This window comes from Coturnix japonica, chromosome 4 (assembly GCF_001577835.2).
Source record: "Coturnix japonica isolate 7356 chromosome 4, Coturnix japonica 2.1, whole genome shotgun sequence".
In the NCBI taxonomy this organism is placed as follows: Eukaryota; Metazoa; Chordata; class Aves; order Galliformes; family Phasianidae; genus Coturnix; species Coturnix japonica.
In genome coordinates, this window is record NC_029519.1 from 6246091 (window position 1) to 6269116 (window position 23026).

The 23026-nt window shown below is 36.1% G+C and overlaps 1 long non-coding RNA gene across 2 annotated transcripts in view; it reads left to right on the top strand.

The window, feature by feature from the left end:
* The window catches only part of LOC107312749, a 119174-nt gene that overhangs the window by 35548 nt on the left and 60600 nt on the right, over positions 1–23026 (top strand). For both annotated transcript variants that reach the window (XR_001554605.2, XR_004307090.1), the window contains exon 2: positions 13216–13317. This is a non-coding gene — a long non-coding RNA (uncharacterized LOC107312749). The remainder of the gene's footprint in view (positions 1–13215; positions 13318–23026) is intronic.

Here is a 23026-nt window from a genome sequence, read left to right on the forward strand (position 1 = left end):
GTTCAACCTTAAAATAACAGTGCCTCACTAGAATGATTTTTAAAAGCATTTTTGTTCCCATTCTCAAACAATAAAAATAAGCAGAAAGTACAGTAATAAAAGCATCAGGCAAGAAAAGTGTTTTCAGAAAAAAAATCTCTAGAAACAACAAACCATAAAGCTAAGAACATGAAAACTACACCTCATCACTTGACTTCAGCTTCATTCTTGTCACAGCAGAGTTGTGACTAGCTGAGCGATCCCCACATTTCTCATTCACTTGGTATCATTGTTCTCCAAACAGCGACAGGTGAGAGAAGCATGCTGAGATGAGGTACTGGCAATACCTTTCATATTTATTTTGTGTAAAACATTTGTATGTAAGAAGTTTACTAAGGAAGTAATAGAGGAGACAGTTAGATGTATTTAATAAGAGGTAATTAAGATTGAAGATTTACATTGATATATTGTTTGTGCTGGCCAAAACTTTTAAACCAGCCTTATTACTGCTACAGAAGGAGTTCTCACTGTTAAGACTACCCACGGCTAACTTGTCTTACTTTGTAGGATTTATTTTATTTGTGCCTTTTAGACTCCAAATCTGAAATCTTCCAGAGTTTGTATTAAAAAAATGCTATACAATAATAGCTACCATTATTTCTGCAGAGAGTTCACATTCTTTTTCTTATAGAAACTGCCATAGTTCTTTTTAAGCATCCAAAGGCAGAAACTATTTTTATTTAGAAAGGCAACCTAATGGAGTCATGCCCTTCATGGACTCCGTGCTTGTCTTCTGGGATTGATTTGCTATTTTGAAACAAAAAATGGTTATTGTGGGCAGTAGCTGCAAGGTACTATATACCACAACTTGCATTTTTATCAGCTGGTTGTCTTATGCATCCTACAGTCCAGTTTTTTCCCTGTTTTGTCATAATAGAAGTTTAAGCAGTTAAAACATTTTATGGCAGCAGCTGAGCTCATAAACTGCCTGTTGAATAGGCTGGTAATAGCCTTCATCTTAGAGAGGGAAATTAATGCACCAAGGTCAAATGATGTGAATAAGGATACAAAGAAAAATCACAATAGATGGAATGTAAGGATTTCTTGATCTAATTTCTCTTCTTTGTTGAATAGATAAAGAATCTCTTTGTTTCGACTTCTTGATGCTGAAGGCTGCATTATGGAACTGTACTAGCTATTTTAATAGCTGTATTCCAAAGCTATTAACTAACTGACAGCTCTATATTGGATACATGTCTCTAGTTAACATTTGGACAGGATAATGTTTTCTGCCAGATAGACATTCAACAAGTAAGAAAAGCATTTATTGGGTTCATGTGCATAACTATGTAAGCACTTGAATAACAGTGGCTTGTTGATTGGGATTCAAAAGATACATCCTAAGGTTTTAACAGTGTGAACACGACAGTGTTAAAATCACCCTAAAGAACAAGTACTCAAAAGGTTACCCTAAGTTTAGCCTTATTGTAATATTCTGAGGCTTCCTCGTTACTCTCAGCTGTGACTTTGTACTGAATGTACTAAAGCAGTGTACTGAAATAAACAAAACTTAAGTAACTTAATTTTAATACAATGCTTATGTATTTTTATTGTTATGGAACTCAAGTCAATAATCCTACAACAAAGCACGCTTTCCTACTGTTCAAAAAAATGAATCAAAGAAATAGATGAGTTAATGTCTTCCGCTTTACCAGCAGAATTGCCCATAACCAAAGGTTTTGTAAATTTTGGATGAGGCAACAGCAGAATACATAATTACATGTTAATGCAGCACTTCAGTAGACCTAGTAAAACCAGGCACCAGGAATCCCTAGCCAGCAATGTTCCTTTATTTTATTCCCTCTGCCCATACATTTTTTGGTCTTTCTACTGTTGCTACCATTTTGTATCATAGATTCTTATAGTATATAAAACTTCTAAACGTCTTTCCATCTGATCCTTTTCCTGTAAAGCATTTAGAAAAACTAACTAAGACCAATATAGTTTGGAAGAGGTTGGAAGGAATATTTTTGATCTTATAAGGAGGGATATGTGTTTTGTCACTTACAGATAAAATCTCAACAGGCACTTCAGATTTTTACAACAGATCCTAATGGTTCTAAAGGTTTCCACTCATAATCTAGAATGTATAGGTAAACTTATTGTGCCTGGTAGGCAAGTTATTGCATTCTTTTCAACAGATATATACTAATTTTTCTTTATTATTTTTCCATGTAATCACAGTAGTAGTAAAAATTTGTAATCTGATTTGCTGTAACTGATTATCTAAGATTTGTAAGGAGTTTAAAGCTGGAGCATGTTGTCTGACATTAGTAAATGTTAGTTGAAGCTCCACCTAAAAACTTAGGCAAAACTTCCACATATCATTAGGAGGTCAGCAAATACTAAAGCTCTTTATACAGGCCTCATTGATTCAACACGTGTTCTTTACTAGCTGCTATTCATGCTCATCCTGCTGTGCTGATGAATTACGAAACCACAGGAGTTATGGTTATCCTAATTTTCTTCTCCTAGAAATTTAATTTCCTGCCAGTGACTATGTGCTGATACACCCACTGTTTTTCCAAAGCTGGGAATAACAGCCAACTGCTCTTAATATATTAATTAATGACCATAATTTTCAACACTCAGGAACTGCATCTCCTTCTTCATTACTTTCACACGTATAATTTTTACTGAAAAATGTCAGTCCCACAAATTCAGCAAATTAAAACTGCTGTTAGTGCTGATATTCTTGTAGTCCTGGCATCTAATTTAACCTAATGAAGACAGTGCATCAGATATTCATCAATGTACAACATAATGTAAACACATTTTTTTTTCTCAGTTCCGCTAATTGAACTCTAAAAAGTGATATAAGTATATCAAACAATGACTTTAATGGAGAGAATGTTTTCAAATTACATTAAATATATTGATATTTCCTTTTCTGTCTACAAATTAATTATGTCTTTTTTCCCTGGGGTCAAAAATTAGGCACCAAACATTGCTGTTTCCCATATGCATGTAGAATTGAATGGGAAATAATTGTACTTTTTTTTTTTGTCTGAAAAAATATCAATGCCATTTACTTGTATCTGGGCTCAGCAAAGCAAAAAAGGTTGTCAAAATGCAGCCAGTTGACAGTGAGGTTAATACGAATATTTGATTCTTGTAATATTTAGTATATACACCACTACGTTTTGTCCAAAACTTAAGGAAGCAAATACAAGGGATTTCTTTTAGAAACCTACATAAGTCCTACAAATGCTAGCGTTTGATATGATCCTCCTGGTCAACTTTATAGAAGTTCTTTGGAGCTGTGGGTGGCAAGAGACAGTTTAAAAATTAAGCGGTTAATCTCGTATTTTGCACCTATATTTTATCAGTCTTAGAGCTACTCCGCTTAAGAGGAATACTGGAAAAGTAACTTAAAAATATTTTTGAGATATTCAGACAAGAGAGAGGATCATATAAAGTTCTTACTCTTTTAATTAGAAGTCTTAACTGTAAGTATGCTTCTGTGATAAATGCAGGAACTGAACACTGCTGGCATCTTTATGTTTGGATATTGTGGGAAATTTTAATAAAGACTGACCCGATTGGGCATTGATTTAAATATCTCAGGATTTTAAAAAAAATAAAATAAAATTGGACTCTGATGCAGTTATTATCTAGTAATAATTTTGTACCTCTACATGCTGCTAGTCTGGATAGATTTAAGACAAAGCTATTGTAACTACATCTTTTTTTGTTTGTTTGTTTTGTTTAAATTCCCATTCTCAAGAGAACAGGTAATCTCATTTTGAATTCTTTCCTAAGGAGAACTTTTAAGAAGTAGAGTGTGCTCTTTAACATAATCCATGTTTATTCTTAAGAGATGAAGACTGAAATTTGTTCCTTATTTTATCAGAACACATTTTTCCATTCAATAGGAAATAGAATGTGGCTAAACCATTATGTTCAGCTCGCAAAGTGTACTCATCAATATCTCTACCAGCAACATAATCTGAAAAGTAATTCATTTATTGGCACATTTAACACTCCCTGTTTTATGCATCAGTCTGTCAAGCATGATTGGAATCAAACAAGTCAAACAGTCAAATTTAGTAATTCTAACAACCAATAGCCTCTGGTTATGCAGTTATCAGAACAGTGCCCTTACTGAGCCCACTGCAATGTGGATCAATGCAATTATCATCCACCGACATATGGCAAGGAGCTATGAGTATTTTCACATGAACTAAATTGAATGGGACGCAAATCATTGGCTTATGTCAAGGAAACTAGAGACAGCACCTGAAATACAGCAAATTTCAGAAGGGGCTGACAGGCAGCAAGTGAGGAAAACAGAACTGTGTGTTGCTGATACTGTTCTGGACAAAAATCACTCAACCGCTGTGCAGCTTAATATTTGTTCTGTCACCCAGAGCAAGTTAAGTAGTGCAGTGTGATCTGCTTCCTGTATGTCTGTTTTGTTTATGTAAGTATTTTCTTGCTCATTTTCATATTCTTTCCAGAGGGTAAATGCCCTTATTCTATTTAACAAGTAAGTTTGGTTAAATATAATCAGGGCTGATATAACTGCTACTGGCAATTTATATGAAAAAATAACAAGAGTTTCAATCATCAAAATGCTTTCCACACTCTTGCCAGCCTCAGCAATGTAGATAACAGTTTAAGAAGATTGGAAATGCTATTTTATTTTTTTTAAGAAAATGAAGTAACTGTGACTTAAAATTTCCAGTGTTGAAATTAAGTTACTTCAGCTCATTAAGCCACGTTTGTGGATGACAAGCTGTGTGATTCAATGGATTTGGTTCAGCCTATTTTTTATATAAAAGTATAGTTACCTCAGCTAACTTCAAGATGTTTTGGTGCCTAACAGGAAACTAATCTCCTTAAACCTCCAATGAAATTCATAGAGAGAAAAAGGTTTCTTCAGAGGACAACTCAGAGTGAGAATTTACTTTTGAATTGGACTCTTCCAGAGAACACCCTACTACTGCTTTTGATTCATTAGTGTACTACTGGCTTTCTAACTTAATCACTTTAGTTAGGCCATTTTCCTGGTGAGTGCTAGTTGTGCTTTTTAGGACTTTTAGTGGGTATATTCCTTTTTTTAGAAGTTAAATTCACTAAAAAAGGAGCAAGGCCAAAGAGATATATATTTGTTTGCTACATTCAATGTATTTGTCACTTTGTTTAAGCAAAGCAAATCTTGGAAATAGTTTTGTGAGTTTCCTTGAGTGCTACAAATTTATTCAAGTGCAGAGTTTCAAAATTTCATATGTTTTATTGAATTTCTGCAGGTCTTCCTTTCATTTTCCCTTTTGAGAGAAGTCAATGTACAGAGAGTACACATAGAAAGAAATTTCAGCTTGACACAGAATTTAAATAAACTTAATCCAAGTTCTGAGCATTTGGAGTGGGAGAGGTAGAGAGAAAAACTCCTAGTAAAAGTCAGTGGTTAATTTCTTAACCCCTGGTTGCTTTCTACCAATCCAGTTCTGTAGGAAAAAATGTAAAGCAGCAAGAAAAAAAAAAAAAAAAAAAAAAAGGCAACTGCCTAAAGATTCACTTCAGAGCTTTTTGTGTTTTCTGCCTTTTGCTTCCTTTGCAGTTGACAGAACCTCCTTACTGTTTCAATTACCCCAGGCCAGGGCACTCTCTTTCCATAGACCGTTTCCATCTAAATGCCTTTTGGCTTTTATTCAAGTCTCCATCCATCATGGCCTCATTCTGAAAAATTTTAAAGAAAGCAGCTCTGATGAAAACTCTGGAGATACAAGACAGCTTTCAGGCCTGCATATACTGGCTGGAAAAAGGACAAATGGCGAAAGAGACTTTTGAGAGTATACAATGACTTTATATTCAGTAGTAAGCTACAAATACTCAAGGGCCAAGCTCATTTGGTCTGTCCTTGAGCAAAAAGATGGCTCAAAAAAACTTTTGTATGTTCCTTTTTTAATATTTTTGAGAAGCCATTGTGGCCTCCAGTAATACAACATCCTCAAAGACTGTAGCCTCTGAGTTAAACTTCTAACTAGTCATAGCAATGTGTTCTCACCATGCTCCTGTTAAGTATTCTGGGGAATCAAGATGGTGTACTGCTTATCTGGCAGTTCTCATCTATCCTGATGAATTTCTTGCAGGGGCCATACCGATGTGTCTTCATTGGCCATACAATATAAACTCTGCTCCAAAAGTACTGCTTCCTATTGTACTGTATTGGCTCACAATATCAAAGGCAGATGTTGGTGCAGGTTGAACTTACCCACCAATATTCCATTACATTTTGTTGCTGTGAAACAGATGGCAGCAGAGAAACAGTCTCTCCAAAATAAATTGGAGGCATTACTTTCAGAGCAACTTATGTAAATGTTCCAGTGAAATGAAGATTTAATTAACAAAAAAATAAAAATAAAAATAAAAATAAAAATTGAGAAGTAAATACCTTCAGGACTTAATGATTCATGAATTTCAGTTTTGCCTCTCATTCCTGTAACTGGATTTCTATTTGCCATTTTCAGTTGCATTTCTTTCCTAAATGTGTTTGAAGAAGCCTTCAGCACAAAAAGAAAGGAATTGAATTTCAGGGTACTTTTACACTAAGGAAACCCCTGGCCAGAGATTCCATGTAAAAACTTCCTTATTACATGTTTTTTACTCTCTTTATCATCTGAGGAACAACAAATAAACACAATACAGGTAAGAGAAACTGACTTTTAAATTGTAAGGCTTATGTAAATAGTTTTTTGATGATGAATAAAGGAGGAGATAGATTTGTCCAAACTCAATATCACGATAAACACTTTATTGTCCTATAGTTTTGGGATGGTCTTTTTGGGTGAGCTTGCCCAAAAATGTCTTCATGTCTGATACAAAGCTTTGTGGAGAAATACAGTTGAAACTGTGGTATTTGCATAAAGGACTTTGAGCTTACATTTCTTTTTATTTTCCAGTTTCATGACAGTGTTTGTCACGACCACATGAACATATTTGCCTGATTAGTAAGATGACTGTAATTTTATATAATTGAACCTTGGATTCATTGGAAAGATCAGTGCACCATAAATCTCACAGTAACAACATGGCAAACAATAATTCTGCACCATCTAAAAATGGCAAAAAGTTACAACAACTGTTAAAGTGTCTGTCTTCAAGGCTCTGTAAAGGTATTGTAAGGACAGTGGGAGAAAAAAAACACTTGGTCCAGAAAGCATTCAGATAAAACCAAGTCTTATCTTTTCTGTTGCACGGAGAAAAACAATTTAACAATTGTGAAGCTTCTCTTCCCTCAAGGATCTTGCAGCCTGCTCACTCAAATCCTGCCCTTAGATGCTGTTCTGCTCTCCATTTATTCTCTCTAGTACCACTTAAAAACAGGTGAACATGGACCAGGAAGCTGAGAACATAAACCTTTTCTAGAAACTGCAGCTGAAAAAGAAGAGCAGGAAGGGAGTTGGGGAACTCAAGTGCTGAAATGCTCTTGCAGCCTTTTATTTCACTCACACATAGCTGTATCCTGCACAGATGGGAACAGGAAACAAATTATTGGTCAGATTCTATCCTAGTGATTTTCTTTTTCTTAGTTAAGCTCACAAATGGTAAAACATCCTTTTTTTTTTTTTTTTTTTTTTTTTTTTTTTTCCCCTTCCTTTTGGTTTGTTACTTAAATTGAACTCTTTTTTTTTTTTAAATATCTTTTACATTTCTGTTTAATATCTTTTACTTTATTAAATAAAAATTTTGAAGATTTAAGTTAAAAACTGGAATCAAATATTATTTGTAGACATAAGCAAGTAGTTACAGAAGAACTAAGCAAATGAGCATGTGATGTAAAGTAAGACCTGCAGCTATGAAGCTACATATGTGATTTCAATCTTGGACGAGCCACCAAACTGGGCAGATTGTACTGATTTTATGACACTCAGCCTACTAAGGGTTCCTTTATTTTCATCAACAATAGTATCCATTACCTTAATTTCTGGAAGCAGTGCAAATGTTTGCTCCAAAAGGTATATATATACATATATAATGTATACTGTCTTGTGAACCACAAACAGTTAGCAAATATGTTTTGTTCCATACTTTGTTATCTTTATAAAGCTGTACTGTATAAAGTGGTCATCTAGGTCAAAGAGAGAGGGACAATGTGAGATAATTGAAAGAGTAGTAAATACAAGTTATTACTTAAAAGGCTCATGTAATTACCAAGGGTGGGGATGGAACAGAACAGTGTCATCAGTGGTAAAAAGAATAAGTAATAGAAAGGTGTTGTTGTTTTTTGTTTGTTTGTTTGAATTAAAAAATAGATCTGGGGTTAAAGATAATATTAAAGATAATATTTTAAATAACTTGTGCAAAGAATAACAGTTGTGTCAGGATTTGAAATAAAGATTGTTTCCAGTCCTTGTGAAACAAAGGTTAGCAGCTATAAATTAGGAGGATGAGAGGAAATGTTTACTAAAGTGCATCATGTGTAGCCATCAAGCCTAAATTACTTAAATCCTGTAGTCATAGAACCATGTGTAGTCCCAGACCACAAATATTAGTATCAGTACTAACAAGAAAAAAAGGGTCAAACCAAAAAATTAAGGTTACAAAATTTCAGTATGAGATAAAGTAAAAATCATAATCTGGGAATAATAATGCATCAGTATTAATATTTATTCTAGGTAAGGAATGATTCAGTTTAAATAAGGCTGGTTATTCCAATACTGATTCTAACATTACTTGTCTATTTTGGTGGAAGATGTCCTTTGAAGCCTTCGTTTTTGTATTTGTTTGATCTGACACACATTCAGACATGGTCAAAACTCTCAAAGAGTGTCAGTATCATAATGTCTGTATTTCTCCAGCTACATTCCGATTGAAAGCTCTCATTATGTTCATTAACATTGCATATTGCAGAATTACTTCAAAACTGACTCCCTCAGAAAAGATAAGTTCAAGTTGCTAGTGGGAAAAATGAAGTACTGGGTTGTTACTGAGCAATTAAATTTTACTGGAGCCATACACTCCAATTGGTGGAGCTACATACAGAATTTTCAGTGAAGTTTTCAAATGATACAACATTTGTAAGGTTGAAAATGATGAGAAGGATTAGATACTGATGCAGAGCAAGCTATAATTCCCCGTGATGACCTAACTGCTCAGTAGCAGCCATGCAAGCGGAGCATATTCTGTGCATGAGCCCATCATCCCTCAGGGCAAAAGTCAGAACTGCATTATCTCTTCCTCCCTTCTTCCAGTGCATCTGGTCTTAAGAATGACCTGGAGCACTTAATTAAGAGGCCACAATTGAATACTGAAATACATAGTGATATGCATTTCAAAATGAAGACCACACACTGAGCTTACAAAGTTGGAGCTCCTATGTTGAAATACAGTCAGTTAAAAACAGTTTTAATGGTCACTGCAATTAGTTGCATACTATTTAAATTCATTTCAGAGTTGACTCAAGAAATGCACGCCAAAAATGAACAAGCCAAAGAAAGAGAGAACCTTTCTAATTAAAAGATTCTGCATTTATTTACCTAGCTGTTCTAAAAGTACCATGGTTCAAAAGGAATGTCAAACTAATCAAGTGGGAATAAAGAAAATTCAGGAAACATATCCAGAATTTGGAAAATCAAGCCCTTTGTCATAAACAGTTTTCTGATGAAAGATGAAGTTGAAAGAAGACTTTCTCTTCAGAAGTGCTTATATATGATTGCATTCAGAGAGTGTGATGCACACAAGTTCATTCTATTCAAAGACTAGTAACACATTAAATAAATATATTGCTTAAATAGGATTATGGTTTCATAGCAGCCTGACAGATGATGCAGAAATTCAACTTATCATTCAGAATTTCTGATGTAGTAGAACAGCTTTTTAAGAGTCATATTAGTCTTTTTAAAAGACTAAAGAGACTTTTTAAGTCATATTAATTCAATTATCAGAAGAAATCTTCAGCCTATGTGCACTGAGGGATCATGCTATATCTTTCAGGTGGTCTACTGCACATTTCTGGGGCATTTAGCAATATTCTTTTTACTCTAAATACACTCGTAAAACTTAGCTTGACATAACTGTAGCATTATCAGTCAGTCTCATGCTTTGGAGCTTCATTTAGTCACTGACCAATCATTAATACTGGTTTAGCCTTCTTCAGGTTTATTGCTTTGCCATGAATTGCTGGCTCTTTCTCCCTTCTGAAGGGAGTTAGTTAGGGTTGTTTTTTTTCTTGTTTTTGGTTGGTTGGTTTTTGTTTTCCAGATTTGGAATTTTTGGATAAGGTGATAAACTGTGGGTTTTGAAGGGTATTAGAATTACTGTTCACCTTGGATCAGAGTAGAGCAAGCCTTTCTTCAGCATCTTCTTGGTAAGATATATGTATTCTGTTCCTTAAACTCTTCAACACAAGGCCCATTTTCCAATTTGGGAATTTCTCTTCTTGTTCATTATGTGGTAGGGCACAGCAGCTAGATCACCTGAGTTTCTGAGCAGGTTTCCTGCCATTGGGGAGGTTTTGGTTATCAGTTGCCTAGTAGGCTTTGTTTCTGTTCTCACTGTCAGCATTTTTTTGAGAGCTCTTTTTTTAGGATTCAGATATGTTTTTTTTAAATAATCAGACTAGATGTTTGTTAGAAGGAAATGAAATAACAAAGAAAGACACAGAATGTACAGGTGATTAACTTCCAAGGTCTAAAGGTCTGGCTGAGAACATTTAGCTAATAACTGTGTTTCAGTTAGGTGCACAGTCTACTTAACTCATATGGAAGTGATCTCTAGTCTGTGTATGTTCTCTCCAGAGGACAGTTCAGCCCACCTATTTTAGGAAGGAATTAATTATCTTCTAGTAATTGATGATGGAATAAATTGATATTGTAGAATTAGACTACACTCCTTACTTTCAGTTGACTAAAATTAGATGAACTTGATAAAAGAGGCTAATAATATGTAATAATATTTTTTTCTAATTGAAATTTCATTAACTTAACATGTGTCTACAAACAAGTGAAACATAGCCTAAATATCTTCAGACTATATGGTTTACTTTTCAAGAACTGCTGTTACTGCAATCATATCATAAAATTACCAGTTGCCACATAATTTTGACCATACAGGCAACCATTACAGTATCTGTATATATTAAATACAAAAATAAAAATGAGTTTGGTGGGGAACATCATTACTCATAAATGTTTCCTTTAGCATATACATTTTTCCTACAGATCTTTATATTTTATGGTACTAAACAATATTTTAGTAAGCTGATATAAGGAGGTATGTGAAAATCTCTGTTGCTAAAGGAATTAATGTAGCTTTCACTTCTTTATAGTGATGTACCATCTGTGAGCTGCCTGAATGTGATGTAAGATATCCCCTATCAGAGAAGTTAACAATCATCACATTATTAGCCAAATTTCTGTCTGTTCCAAAACATGATGGTTTTGCTACAGCTGCCTAATATTGTTTCATTACTCTCACTAGTGAATTTTTGTACTAAGCATTTACTGTTGAATTGTTATTTGGATATAGCAAACAAGGGGTAAACTCTGATTGCACAATATCACTCTGTCTGTTACCTCCTTGTTTTCAGGTCCCATGGGCGTATAGGTTGAGTATTCACTTGAGCTTTCCCATCTTTTCAGCTCCCTCCCATCATCAGAGTTAAAATAGCTGTACTCCAACGCTATGCTTGAACTTCCTGTTAAAAAACAAAACAAAACAAAACAAAAAACAACAAAAAACATTTAAAAGTAACTGCTAGGAAGGATAGGAAGGAAGAACTAACTTAGTGGATGTCAGAGGTCCCTTGACAGTGCTAAACTTTAATGGAAAATAAGCTGCCTGTATTTTTCCATGCTGAGAGGGCTACCTATTTTGTCTGCTCAGACTGACAGGTCTGAAAATGAATGATTTTTCCTCAGTCATGATGGATACCTTTTCTAGACATATTGTAGCATAATGGACAAATAACTTCTCTTAAAGACTTGTCATATAATTTGAAGGGGAAAAAAAATTGTGCCCCAGAGACAGACATTTCTATCTATATCCTCTGGGAATAATGAGACCTTAGAACAGAGTCTAAGGCTAAGAGTTGGTTCAAAATACGTGATGTGATGTGCCCTTATCTTCTTTTACAGATAAGACGGGCAGACTTTCTTGCACAAAAAATCAAAGAGCAGGCCGTAAAATCACAGGAAATACTTATTAAAAATCCCTACAAATGAAATTTCTTCTTTCCTTTGAAAAATATGTCTTCCACAAATACTTCTTTTTTCCTCTGCTTTCTCCTTGATGACCAACATCACATAACCTGCAGTGACCACAGATGAATCCCATCTGAATACTGAAAATCTAAATCTTCAAATTAAGTTTCCAATATTTGTGTCATTAAGCAAGCTACCTTGAAAAGTCAACCATTTGCTGAGTAAGAATAAGAACAGAGAATTAGAGATCACTGAATCCCTTACACTACCATGCATAACAGAGGTATAATGAGGACAAAGAGTGCTTTGCAAAGTATTTTCTTGATCTACTCCCTTCTCTCAAGCCCTTATAAGGTCCTTGGGCTTGTCTCGTAAGCAGCTGATATGTATGCTGTGATCCTTAAAGTGTTTGTGAAGAAAAGGTGGTGCTGGGTCTAGGACCTCCCCTTTTCTTCCCGTGCCTCCTATGGCCCTTCTGAGTTCCATACTGGGATGTGCACTCATACTGCAGTGACCCTAGAGCCACAGGGCCATTCACTCATGCACAAAGTATTATCTGTGTACTCTCTGGCCCTGACATACAAGCTAGGAGACAGTTCCAGCTCAACTAAAAAGGTGGGCTGCACACCTGTGAGATTGTCCCATGTGTAGGAGGATTCTGCCCCAAGCCACTGGGCGAGGTCCAATCAACAGGGGCAAAGAAGACACTTCCTATAAGACAAGGAGCTGAAGGGCCACACAGAGAAGCTTTGGATGTTGCTTGAACTGTTCCTGAAGAAAATTCTTGCACAAAGAGGAAATGTGAGTAGCTGGGATAGGGTAGACCTGCAGATTTGGAATAATTAGTAATGTCATGATTGTATTTGGGAAACGTGTTCACCTTAGGCCAGAGAACATCATTATAACTCTGTAAAATAGCAGTAATTTTAATTTCCTTCAGCTACAACTGATTAGTCTATTATTATCACAAGAGGTACACTGGTTGCTATAGAAGTTTCTGTGTTGGTATCAAATCTGTTTTTCCCTTCAGGTCATAATGTCAATCAGTGCTAAAGAGAAAGAAGTGACTGACTGACTGATCAATGAATATGCATGGATCCAAACAATAAAGCAGCTCCTGATGGACTCTGAGGTACTGTTCTTCACATCTCTTACAAAGGAGTTGTCCCTGCATGCAGAAAGTCCTGCTGAGGAAGGATGGGAGAGTTACCATTGGGTGTGTTTTAAATGCTGCAGTCCTAAAAACTTTGATGCTTTTCAAAGAGAATAGACAAACTTAATAAACTGGTTAAAGAATGATAAAAACAGACTCAGAAAAGATATCAAAGAGAAACTAAAAGAAAAAGTTATATATATAGACTAGCATTTGTCAAATACTATTCCATACATCAAATATTAATCGTAACAAAGGATGTAGCTTGTTTAAAATCTGCATATTAAAACATAGGGAATATTATACTATAAAGTGAGTAATCATTATTTGGATTTAAGATCCTTGTGCATGACAATCCATCAGTATCCTTATTTGCTTTACAAATTGCTATGTGGAACTGATTAATAGTGTTTTGTTCATTAGCAAGAGAGTCCTAGTTATTTCTAACATTCTCAAGGTTTCGGATTTGCTTATGAATAGTTCCTTGTATTTTGAGAATGCAGTAGAATTGCTGTTTGATGTTTCTCCTAAGTGCAGTAACAGTCATCCTCTGTGGGCTATGGATAGAGAGGTGTCTGCAGCTAAGTGAATTGAAAGGTCAGCAGTTCTATACAGAGTGACACAAAGTTCTAAATCATTATTCAGTTGGCAAGTACTTTGCAGTATCAAGAAAAGTCAGCTAAGATCACAGAAAGATTTTAAAATGTGAAAAGAACATCAACATTTTTTGTTGTTTGCTTTTGCTGGTGGTGGTGGTTTTTCTTTTAAATGACATTTCATTTAGAAAGTTGCTTAAAATTAAATACTTGGTTTGAAGTATTTGAAGTAAAAAGATACAGCTAAAAACAGTTTCATTTGACTCAAAATAGTATCTGTTGTTTGTTTTAAGCAAAATAGAAAAAGATTGACCCAGAATTGATTAAAAAAAAAAAAGCGTAGACTCTCAGCAAGATAAAAATTAATATAATTTTTTCACAGATCTAGTGAAGTACTTCTTAATATTATGTATTAAAATACAAGCTGTATGCGAGATTGTATTACAAAATCCCCATTGCTATTTATGAGGAAAAATACTGTTTACAGACTGAAAGCATTTAATGTGTCATTTCACTGCAGGATATATGATTGTTATTTAATGGAAAAAAATGTCTCTGATGAACAGATGTTAATAAAATAGATTAGTCCATTTAGTTTTAAGTATAGATCAGCTTTCCAGGGTCAGCTGATAATTTGTATAAGATATGAGTGATCGTATCACAGAATGCTATATTCTGTGTTTGATTTGACGCACATGCTTTTACAGCTTTTCACAGGAAAAAGAAAAGGAAAAAGGTTATATTTTATAGTACATGCTTCTTGCACTATTTGGCCAACTTGTCTCTTCATTTCAATGAAAGTATTGCCTAACAAGAAACACTGATTGTGAATGGATTCCACACAATATATTCAAGCCATGGTTACCTACGATGTATAAATCCTTGAATGTATAAATCTTCATAGGGTATGTTTTCTATTGGGTTAGCTGAGATGCAGGAAAGATAAGGCCAGAATTTTTAAGTTTTGCTGCCCAGTTGCAGAAAAAGACTAGGGATGGGTACCTGGAGCACAGCAAGTACATGGTAATAGTGGAACTCAAGTACTTCATTTAAAAGCTATTTGAAGGTTTATAAAACTTAGTACTAAGTGTCTCCAGAAAGGGATACACTGAGAATTAGAGCTCCTAAATTTCAGCTTTTATTGTTGCTTCTGAGATTACAGTGGAATTGCAGTCCACAAATTAAATTGTTGACCACAGCCCTCATTAAAAGTCAATATTTATGTAAATTACTGTATTTGAGGATCTGAGAAACTGAAGCATTTCTCTATACACAGGAAAAGGAAATGACTATTTCTATGGCATAAGCATCAATATTTTAACAGCACTACTGTGGCAAAGTACCTCAATTATAACTTCAATATCTTATTGTTTGTAAATCCATGAAAACAAACACAATTTTCTTCTTTTTTTTCATTGTAAAGCTGAAAAAGAGATTCTTATGAAAGTAAACATGAGTTTTGAGCTTAAATAAATATTTACACAATAAATTATTCTGAGCTTTTAGTAGCTAAAATATTTTAAAAATGCAAACCAATTCTGATGGAGGACCAAAAAAAAAACAAAACCCAACAACTGAATGTGGTTGCTTTGGTAACAGATTGCCCTTCTCTGCGTGTGTGTAGGCATGCATGAATATGAGACATATCTCTATATAGCTCATAGCTAGCTGCATATTTGTACATGTCCATTTACATGTGCATCATTTCCTTTCTCACATTCCTTCACATATCACCCATGGATATATCCCCCATTCTTCCTTTTAAACTTTATTAATCATCTTCGTAAATAGAATACTTTCCTTGAGTGACATTTTTATGTTAAAATTATACTATGTTTGATTTGAAAAGCAACCTAATTAAGGTAGGCTTCCTGTAAGCTATTTAAGTCTCACCTCCCAGTGGAATCACAAAACATTTAGAAAAATAATGAATTGCATCTTATATAATCTTTATTGCTACTTTTTAAAATGAATAGTATATTTGGTTTGGGTTGAAATAACATATCCCTAAGGTACAATTCGTTTCCACAAATTGGATTGGTCCCTCACATACGAGATTATTAAGCATGAAGAAGAAAGTTATTGGGTTCTCAGTGCCCCCTAGGAATAGTACATATTTTCCTTCACATCTAAGCTTTAAATGTAACCTGATTCTAGACAAAGCTGGTAAACAGTATGATGCAATTTCTTGGGCTTACATATTAATTTTCTTTTTTCTTTTTTATTTATTTTTCTTTTTTTGAAAAAAAAAAAAATCTCTTTTCTTTTGAATTGGCTAAAGTTCGTGACTGATAATGTATAGATCAAAGTAAAACACAAAGAGCAAAGATGCTAAGTTATGTGTAAGGGAAACTGTTGATCACAGCCTGAACCTCTAACTATCTGAGGCGAGTGATGAGTCAGCTGTGGGAGCACAGTTGAAGGTAATTCAGCTGAGCTCCCAGAAAGGGTGGAGCTTGGTTCCAACTCTCCTAGATCCCATTTAAGGGCTGACCACCACTAAGGTAGCATCTCTTTCTGGAGATTGCTCTTTTGTGGAGTTCTTGTGGTGAGCCTCAATATTGATGCGTACCCATCTTGGCTGAAGGCCTCAGAGTTGGTGAGTCTTTTCCTTAGGTACCCTCTGGCTGTCTATTTACTGCTATATACAACTATACTTGTATTATTCCAAATATACAGTATGATTTGTTACTTTTTAAGTATTGGATGTACTTTTAGTTCTCTTTTTGGTTTTTCCTATCTTCGAGTTGATTAGAAAAGTGTTTGATTTACTCTTTCAAAGAATGGCTTAGTTATTATTTCTGGAGAAAAAAAAAAAATCTCCTCTGGGAAATTACTGAATAATGTGTTAAGTGATGAATAATGGAAAATTATTTGTAATTAACAGAACAAAAAGTTGTTTGTTTTTTTTTTTTCTGAAAATCACTGCCTAAGTCACTCATTCAGTTCTCAGTGTGTTCCCTTTATAATTACATTATCTTCATGTAAAATGATAAATGTTTATTTAGAGGTATACCTCTGTTCCAATGTACTTTAATAGGGTGGAAAAAGCAAATATTACTGCTAAGAACAATTCCACTCCGAGTTAAACTAAACACAACTGTTTAGTATTAATAGTAAAACTAGTACATTCAAAAGCAAATCATGAAGTATCTCCTGTCATCTCTGACAATTCTGTTGAAGGATGTTTATAGTTGAGGTAGTGAAAAGACAGTATAGTAGTTTTTAAGTGGTTGGTAACTATATCTAAAAGCCTCATTGAACTGAAACTATAGAAGTAAATAGTATTGAAACAAACGTGAATATGAAAGTATTAATTCCTTAAATTAAAAAAAAAGAGAGAGAATTTTCAGATGTTATTGTAAAATTTGTGTTTCTAGTTTTCTAAGTTATATCATCTTGTGTTTTGCTACTACTGAAACTGAATTTGGGTGGTGAGCTGTTTATCTAGTTTTAAGTACTTAAGTACTTTAAGTAGGTTATCCCAGATTTATTTTCACCAACCTAAAAAAAAAAAAGCTTTTATTTAATTCTGAGAAAGATTTCTAGACTTCTGGTTCAGATTGTCCAAACGAGCACTTTTGCATAACATCAAAATGAAGTCTCATAATTCTTTTTCTTTTTCCACTGCTTATATTTGGACAAGCCCAGTGCAAAGCAAATAGCTAGAACTTTAAAACCTGCTGTACTGTAGCCTTACTTAATACTAGCTTGAATGACACAAGTGTTAAAAGCTGGGATGATCAAGAATACCTACAATCTTATTTTGTTCCTGCTTTCTTATACAGGAAGAAGAGTTTTAAATAGACAAATGAGGTAAAGCTACTATTATAACCTCATTAGGAATTTTATTATCCTAACAGATGAGTTGTAATAGAAGCTGATGTTAGTCTTTTGTTTTCTGGAATAAATTGGTGACAGGTGGGCAGTTGCGCTAGGTGATCTTGGAGGTCTTTTCCAAATTTAGTGATTCTGATTCTATATTGCAAATCGCGTTCCTGTAAGGGAAGGTATAAACTTACTAAACTTCCTTCAAGGAAAAGATATGCTGAAAGATAGAGAGCTAAAAATGATTTGGGAGGCCAAGGCTCAACTGCTTGCTCTTTTATCTGCTCTGTAGACTTTGAATGAGTCAGCTGGAAGGAGGGATTACTCTCACAAAGGTGGAAGTGTGAAGAGATCAAGTTCCTAAATCTGCCAAGAGAAATGAACTTAGCTAGCTACTGTTTGGAGAAGAAAACTTACAGTAGTATTCTAGTTCTTCAACTGACAGCACAAGAGGAACAAGAATATTAAAAAACAGGTTTGATTTTTGAGGTAAAATATCATCTCCTTGATAGATATAAGCATTATTACCTCCTGGTCAGACTTTGTGTTTGCCTATTTTGTACATACTAATATATTTAAATAGGTACTTTGTTTCTATTTAATATATTAAACTCAGCTATAGTATGTATGCACATAAAATATACAGCAGGATGAATTGTACCACTTTCTGTGCTTGAATAAAGATTTGCTTTGCAGAAAAGTTGACAGTTTCATATGATTAGGAACTCAGTGCTCCCTAGAAACTTCTAGCATTCAACCCAGCTACAGCTGGCACTAATTTAAGGCATCTCAGCTTTACATCTGACTGTGGAATGGAAGTGTGGAGGGTCTGTTGTTTTGGAGGTTTTTTGGTCCTTAGGATTCCCAGGAAACCTTCTCAGGTGCGACAGAACAGCAGTGTTGTAGGGTATTTCTTCATGAGCATTTTCTGAAATACTGTGATAAGGCTGTTTCAAACTCTGTGCCCTTCTGACTTAGTGAGAAGTAGAAAGCATCTCCATGACAAAATGTGGGATTTCCAGCTTGATGTTTTTTTCATGTGCTGTAAGTGGGTATATTCAGAGAGCTTATTCCTTTAAGAGAGAGCCTTGGACCTGATGCATCTCCTCTAAATCCTTCTCATTATTTCTATAAGTCTGAGGTAGTTTTGCTACAGTACTACCATCCTAATGCTATTGGAAGCTCTTCTGCTCCAGATGAGGCTAACTAGGTTATAGACCGAGAGCTTATTTTTCTAAAATGAGGATCCTGAATGCTTGCTACTTGTTATCTAGTATGCATGAGCTCATCTCTCACTCTGTTTGGCTTGCTTTTGATAAGAAGGCTGTTGGCATCATCTTGCTGGACTGTTTGAATTTTCATGATATGGACCTTGCTTCTAGGCAGACTTTTTACATGTTTTCTCACTTGCGAATTTCTTGGTTTAGATTTGGGACAGAATAAGGCAAGTAGTCTTAAAAACACGTGGTGATGGTATAAAGTAATCTGCAGTTTTATTTGAAGTTCAAGTTCTTGATTTAATAATGTTTCATTGTTTTTTCTCTGAGTTGATTCATCTTTGGTAGGTGCCTGCTTTTCACAGATGTTTAGTTCAATTGCTAAGTCATGATCTGAAACAGTGATTGAGCACCTGGTGGGAAGGCAGGGCCAAGCCAGGGGAACTCAGCTGCATGTGGAGAACCTGAGTGATTGGAAGGTGTGGAGCCAGGATCCACCCTTTCCCAGACTTCATTTAAGGGACAGCAGTGGAGGTGAGGTCACTCTCTGCTGAAGGACTTTACAAGTTAAACTGTTTTTCCTTTTGTTTCTGTACCTATGGTGGCTGCGTTTGGGGTTATTCTCCTTTGCTGTAGCCTAGGATTGTGCTACTCTGCTATTATTGTTATACTTTCCATCACTTTATAGCACTACAGTTGTCATTAGCTGTTAATTCAACTTCTGTACTGCTGTGTCATTCCTGTATCTTTGTGCTGTAAAATTGCTGGCCATGTCAACCCATATCTGGAATAGTGAGATGTGCAAAGAGCATCTTTGGTGTTGTTCAAGAAACACTGTAAAACCATAAATAAACAAAAGGGAAGAAAAATAAGCAGAAGAAATATTTATTTATTTATTTTTCTTCAGTGTAATGTTACTGTCAAATAACCCAGTCATCCCAGAACCTTGATCTGGGGGAGAGAGACAAAGCCATGGATGCCATGGACATTGCGGCCCTGGAACGTGTTCAGAGAAGGGCTACAAAGCTGGTGAGAGGTCTGGAGCACAGGCCTTATGAGGAGCAGCTGTGGGAGCTAGGATTGTTCAGCCTGAAGGAGGCTCAGGTGAGACCTTATAGCTCTCTATAACTTCCTGAAGGGGGGTTGTAGTGAGCTGGGGGTTGGCCTCTTCTCTCGTGTAATCAGTGATAGAACTAGAGGGAATGGTTTTAAGCTGCGCCAGGGGGGATTCAGGCTGGACATTAGGAAGTATTACTTCTCGGAAAGGGTAGTCAGGCATTGGAATTCACTGCCCAGGGAGGTGGTGGAGTCACTGACCATGGGAGTGTTAAGAAATGTTTGGATGTCGTGTTGAGGAATATGGTTTAGCTGGCCAGACAGCGTCTGGCTGAGTCGGGACCGTATTTGCTGTCATAGCGCGCGGTCTCGCGCTCCTCTTGCCGTTTCCCGGCAGATCGCAGGGCTGTGCAGCAACAGGAAGTTTGGATCGGCAGTCTCTAGCCCAGTGTAGCCCCTTCCTGCACCGTGGACAGGGTCGAGTTGGAACAGCAGAAGCATTTTTATTTGCTCGCTTGGGCTTTTTACAGTCCCGTTGGACATGACCTGGTTCCCCACAATTGTAACACTTTACTTTTTGAGCTGTCCCTGCATCAAATCAGGCTAATCAGTATCACCCAGTAATAGTGGATCTTTCCTGTACTGCTCAAAAGCACTGTGGTACACTATAGGAAAAACCTTTTTTCCTGCATTCTTCAAATTAACATCATCAGTGATGTGGACAGGGCAGAGGGTGGGAATGGCACAGCCAGCATTGGAGGCAGAATGTAGGACAGGATCACGGAGGGGTCAGGGAGTCAGAAGTTCTCCGCAGCCTGGAGGGGTGGATGAGCTGCAGATCGAATCCAGGCAGGAGCTGTTTTTTGTACCAAGAAGCAGCAGTGAAGTTGGGAAGGAGGACAATAGGGAACAGTCAGAATTGTCGTATTTGTTTAAGACCTTCCATTATTTGGTGCCAAACAGACAAAAGTTTAGCAGCTGTTCTGTCTTTAGCAATAGAAGCCTCCCTGAATTTTTGTCCCAAAGTTCTCCATCGAGAGAGAACCCAGTTTTCAGAAATTCAGAAACACTTTTACTGCAACCTGGAAATAAATCTCTAAGGGGTCCCATTCTGTGTTAATCTGTAACTGATTAGAAAAAAGCCTTCAACTTTTGCATACTCTGATATATTGATTTGAATGATCACTAAAATTTGTGCAGCAAATGCTTTTAGAGTGCTCACAACCATGCCTTTGAACTAATAGATAATTAATGGTCGTACAAATTTATGAAGTTGCATGTCAGATAGAATCATTATTAGTGGGCAAATGTGCCAGAAATGTGTTTGCGGTGGATGCGATAGGCAGTGCCAGCAGAGCGTCCCCTGCTTCAAAGTGCACTTTACCTTTCTCACCCATCACAGATTGTACAAAAGCATGACACAGATTCTCTCCTGCTTTTATTTCTCTCAGAGTCTGAACCGTATTTTTCATTTGTACACCATATCCATGTGGCCAGAGCCCAAGTGGAACACCTGCTTGGAAAACAGAATAAGCTATCAAGGTCAGCTCTCTTAGCATGCGCCTTTGTCTCAAGTGATGCACGGTCATAGTTTACAAATCCTGATGAGCGGGCTGAAAGATCATTCTATGATACAGGGTCATCCCTCTGCCTGGGATTTCTTTCCAGGTTTCATCTTTGCAAATTAAGAAAAGGCTAATTGATAGGCTAATAGCATCATAACCGAGCATTACTAATACATTCAATGATTATTCCCATAGATTCCAGCATTGGTAACATTAGATCCTATTTGATTCACATCCAATTTATTAATAAAATAGAAGCACACTGGATAATAACCTGGATAATGCCTAATAACTCTAATTTTTGAGATTATGTAACACATATGTAACACAGGAAATTCTCCCATTATGTCGCTCCGCTGTTATCTGCAGTATAACAGGTTACAAAGCAATACCAATAAGTAAGAAGCACACAATCCCAGTCACTATGAAAGCTGGATACTAGTTTCTGCCTTGAGATGAGGCCGAACATATCGTACTGGAACCCACATAGGGCCAGTCCTTTAGGACTGTCTTTTTTAGACACTGGACAGATCATCAGCTCAGCACCATCTGCCAGGCTTAAGAACACATCCCCTTCAAGAGTGTAAATTTTCATTATCAACCGACAATGGTCTAGCAGGTCTGTTGGAGTAGCCCCCTTAACAGATCCTGTCAACATGATAAAAACTAGAATTCACTGGACCCAAAACTGTCCACTCTTTCCAGACCCAAACCATCTGCTCTCTCCGGACCTGAAACCACCCACTCTCTCCAGACCCAAATCAACTGCTCTTTCCAGACCAAAACTGTCTACTCTCTCCGGATCTAAAACTGTCTGCTCTTTTCAGACCCAAATCGCCTGCTCTCTCCAGACCTAAAACCATTCGCTCTTTCCAGTCACAACACAATCAGACTCCACAATCGCAAATCACATTCACACTATCACATCCATCACACCAGGGTCACCACTTGTCATTGCTGTCAAATAACCCAATCATCCTGGAACCTCAACAGTCTGGGGGAGAGAGACACAGCCATGGATGCCATGGAGTCTTCTCAGAATTTACTGCTGCATCACGCAGCTTACACACCAGCACAGCTTCCATTCATGCACATATTTTTGGTCTGTGAATTCTAACTATCAAAATAATATGAAAAATAAAATGGAACCCAGAGTGCTGGCTCTGCATACTAACCCACTCTTACCTGGTTGGTGATAATGAGAAACAGTTCTTGTCTTCAGTCTGATTTGAAGACTGTTATCACTTGCCACCATGAAAGAAATGCTGTTGGGATCACATGACTTTTATGAGAACTAAGCATATAACTGGGCTAATTGGTATTATTCAAGTAGATACTACACATACCTTTCTGAAGTTTCTCAGTTGGTTTTTAATATAAACCTAAAATGCTAGGTTCAACTCTGCAGCAACTCTGCATTTCATTT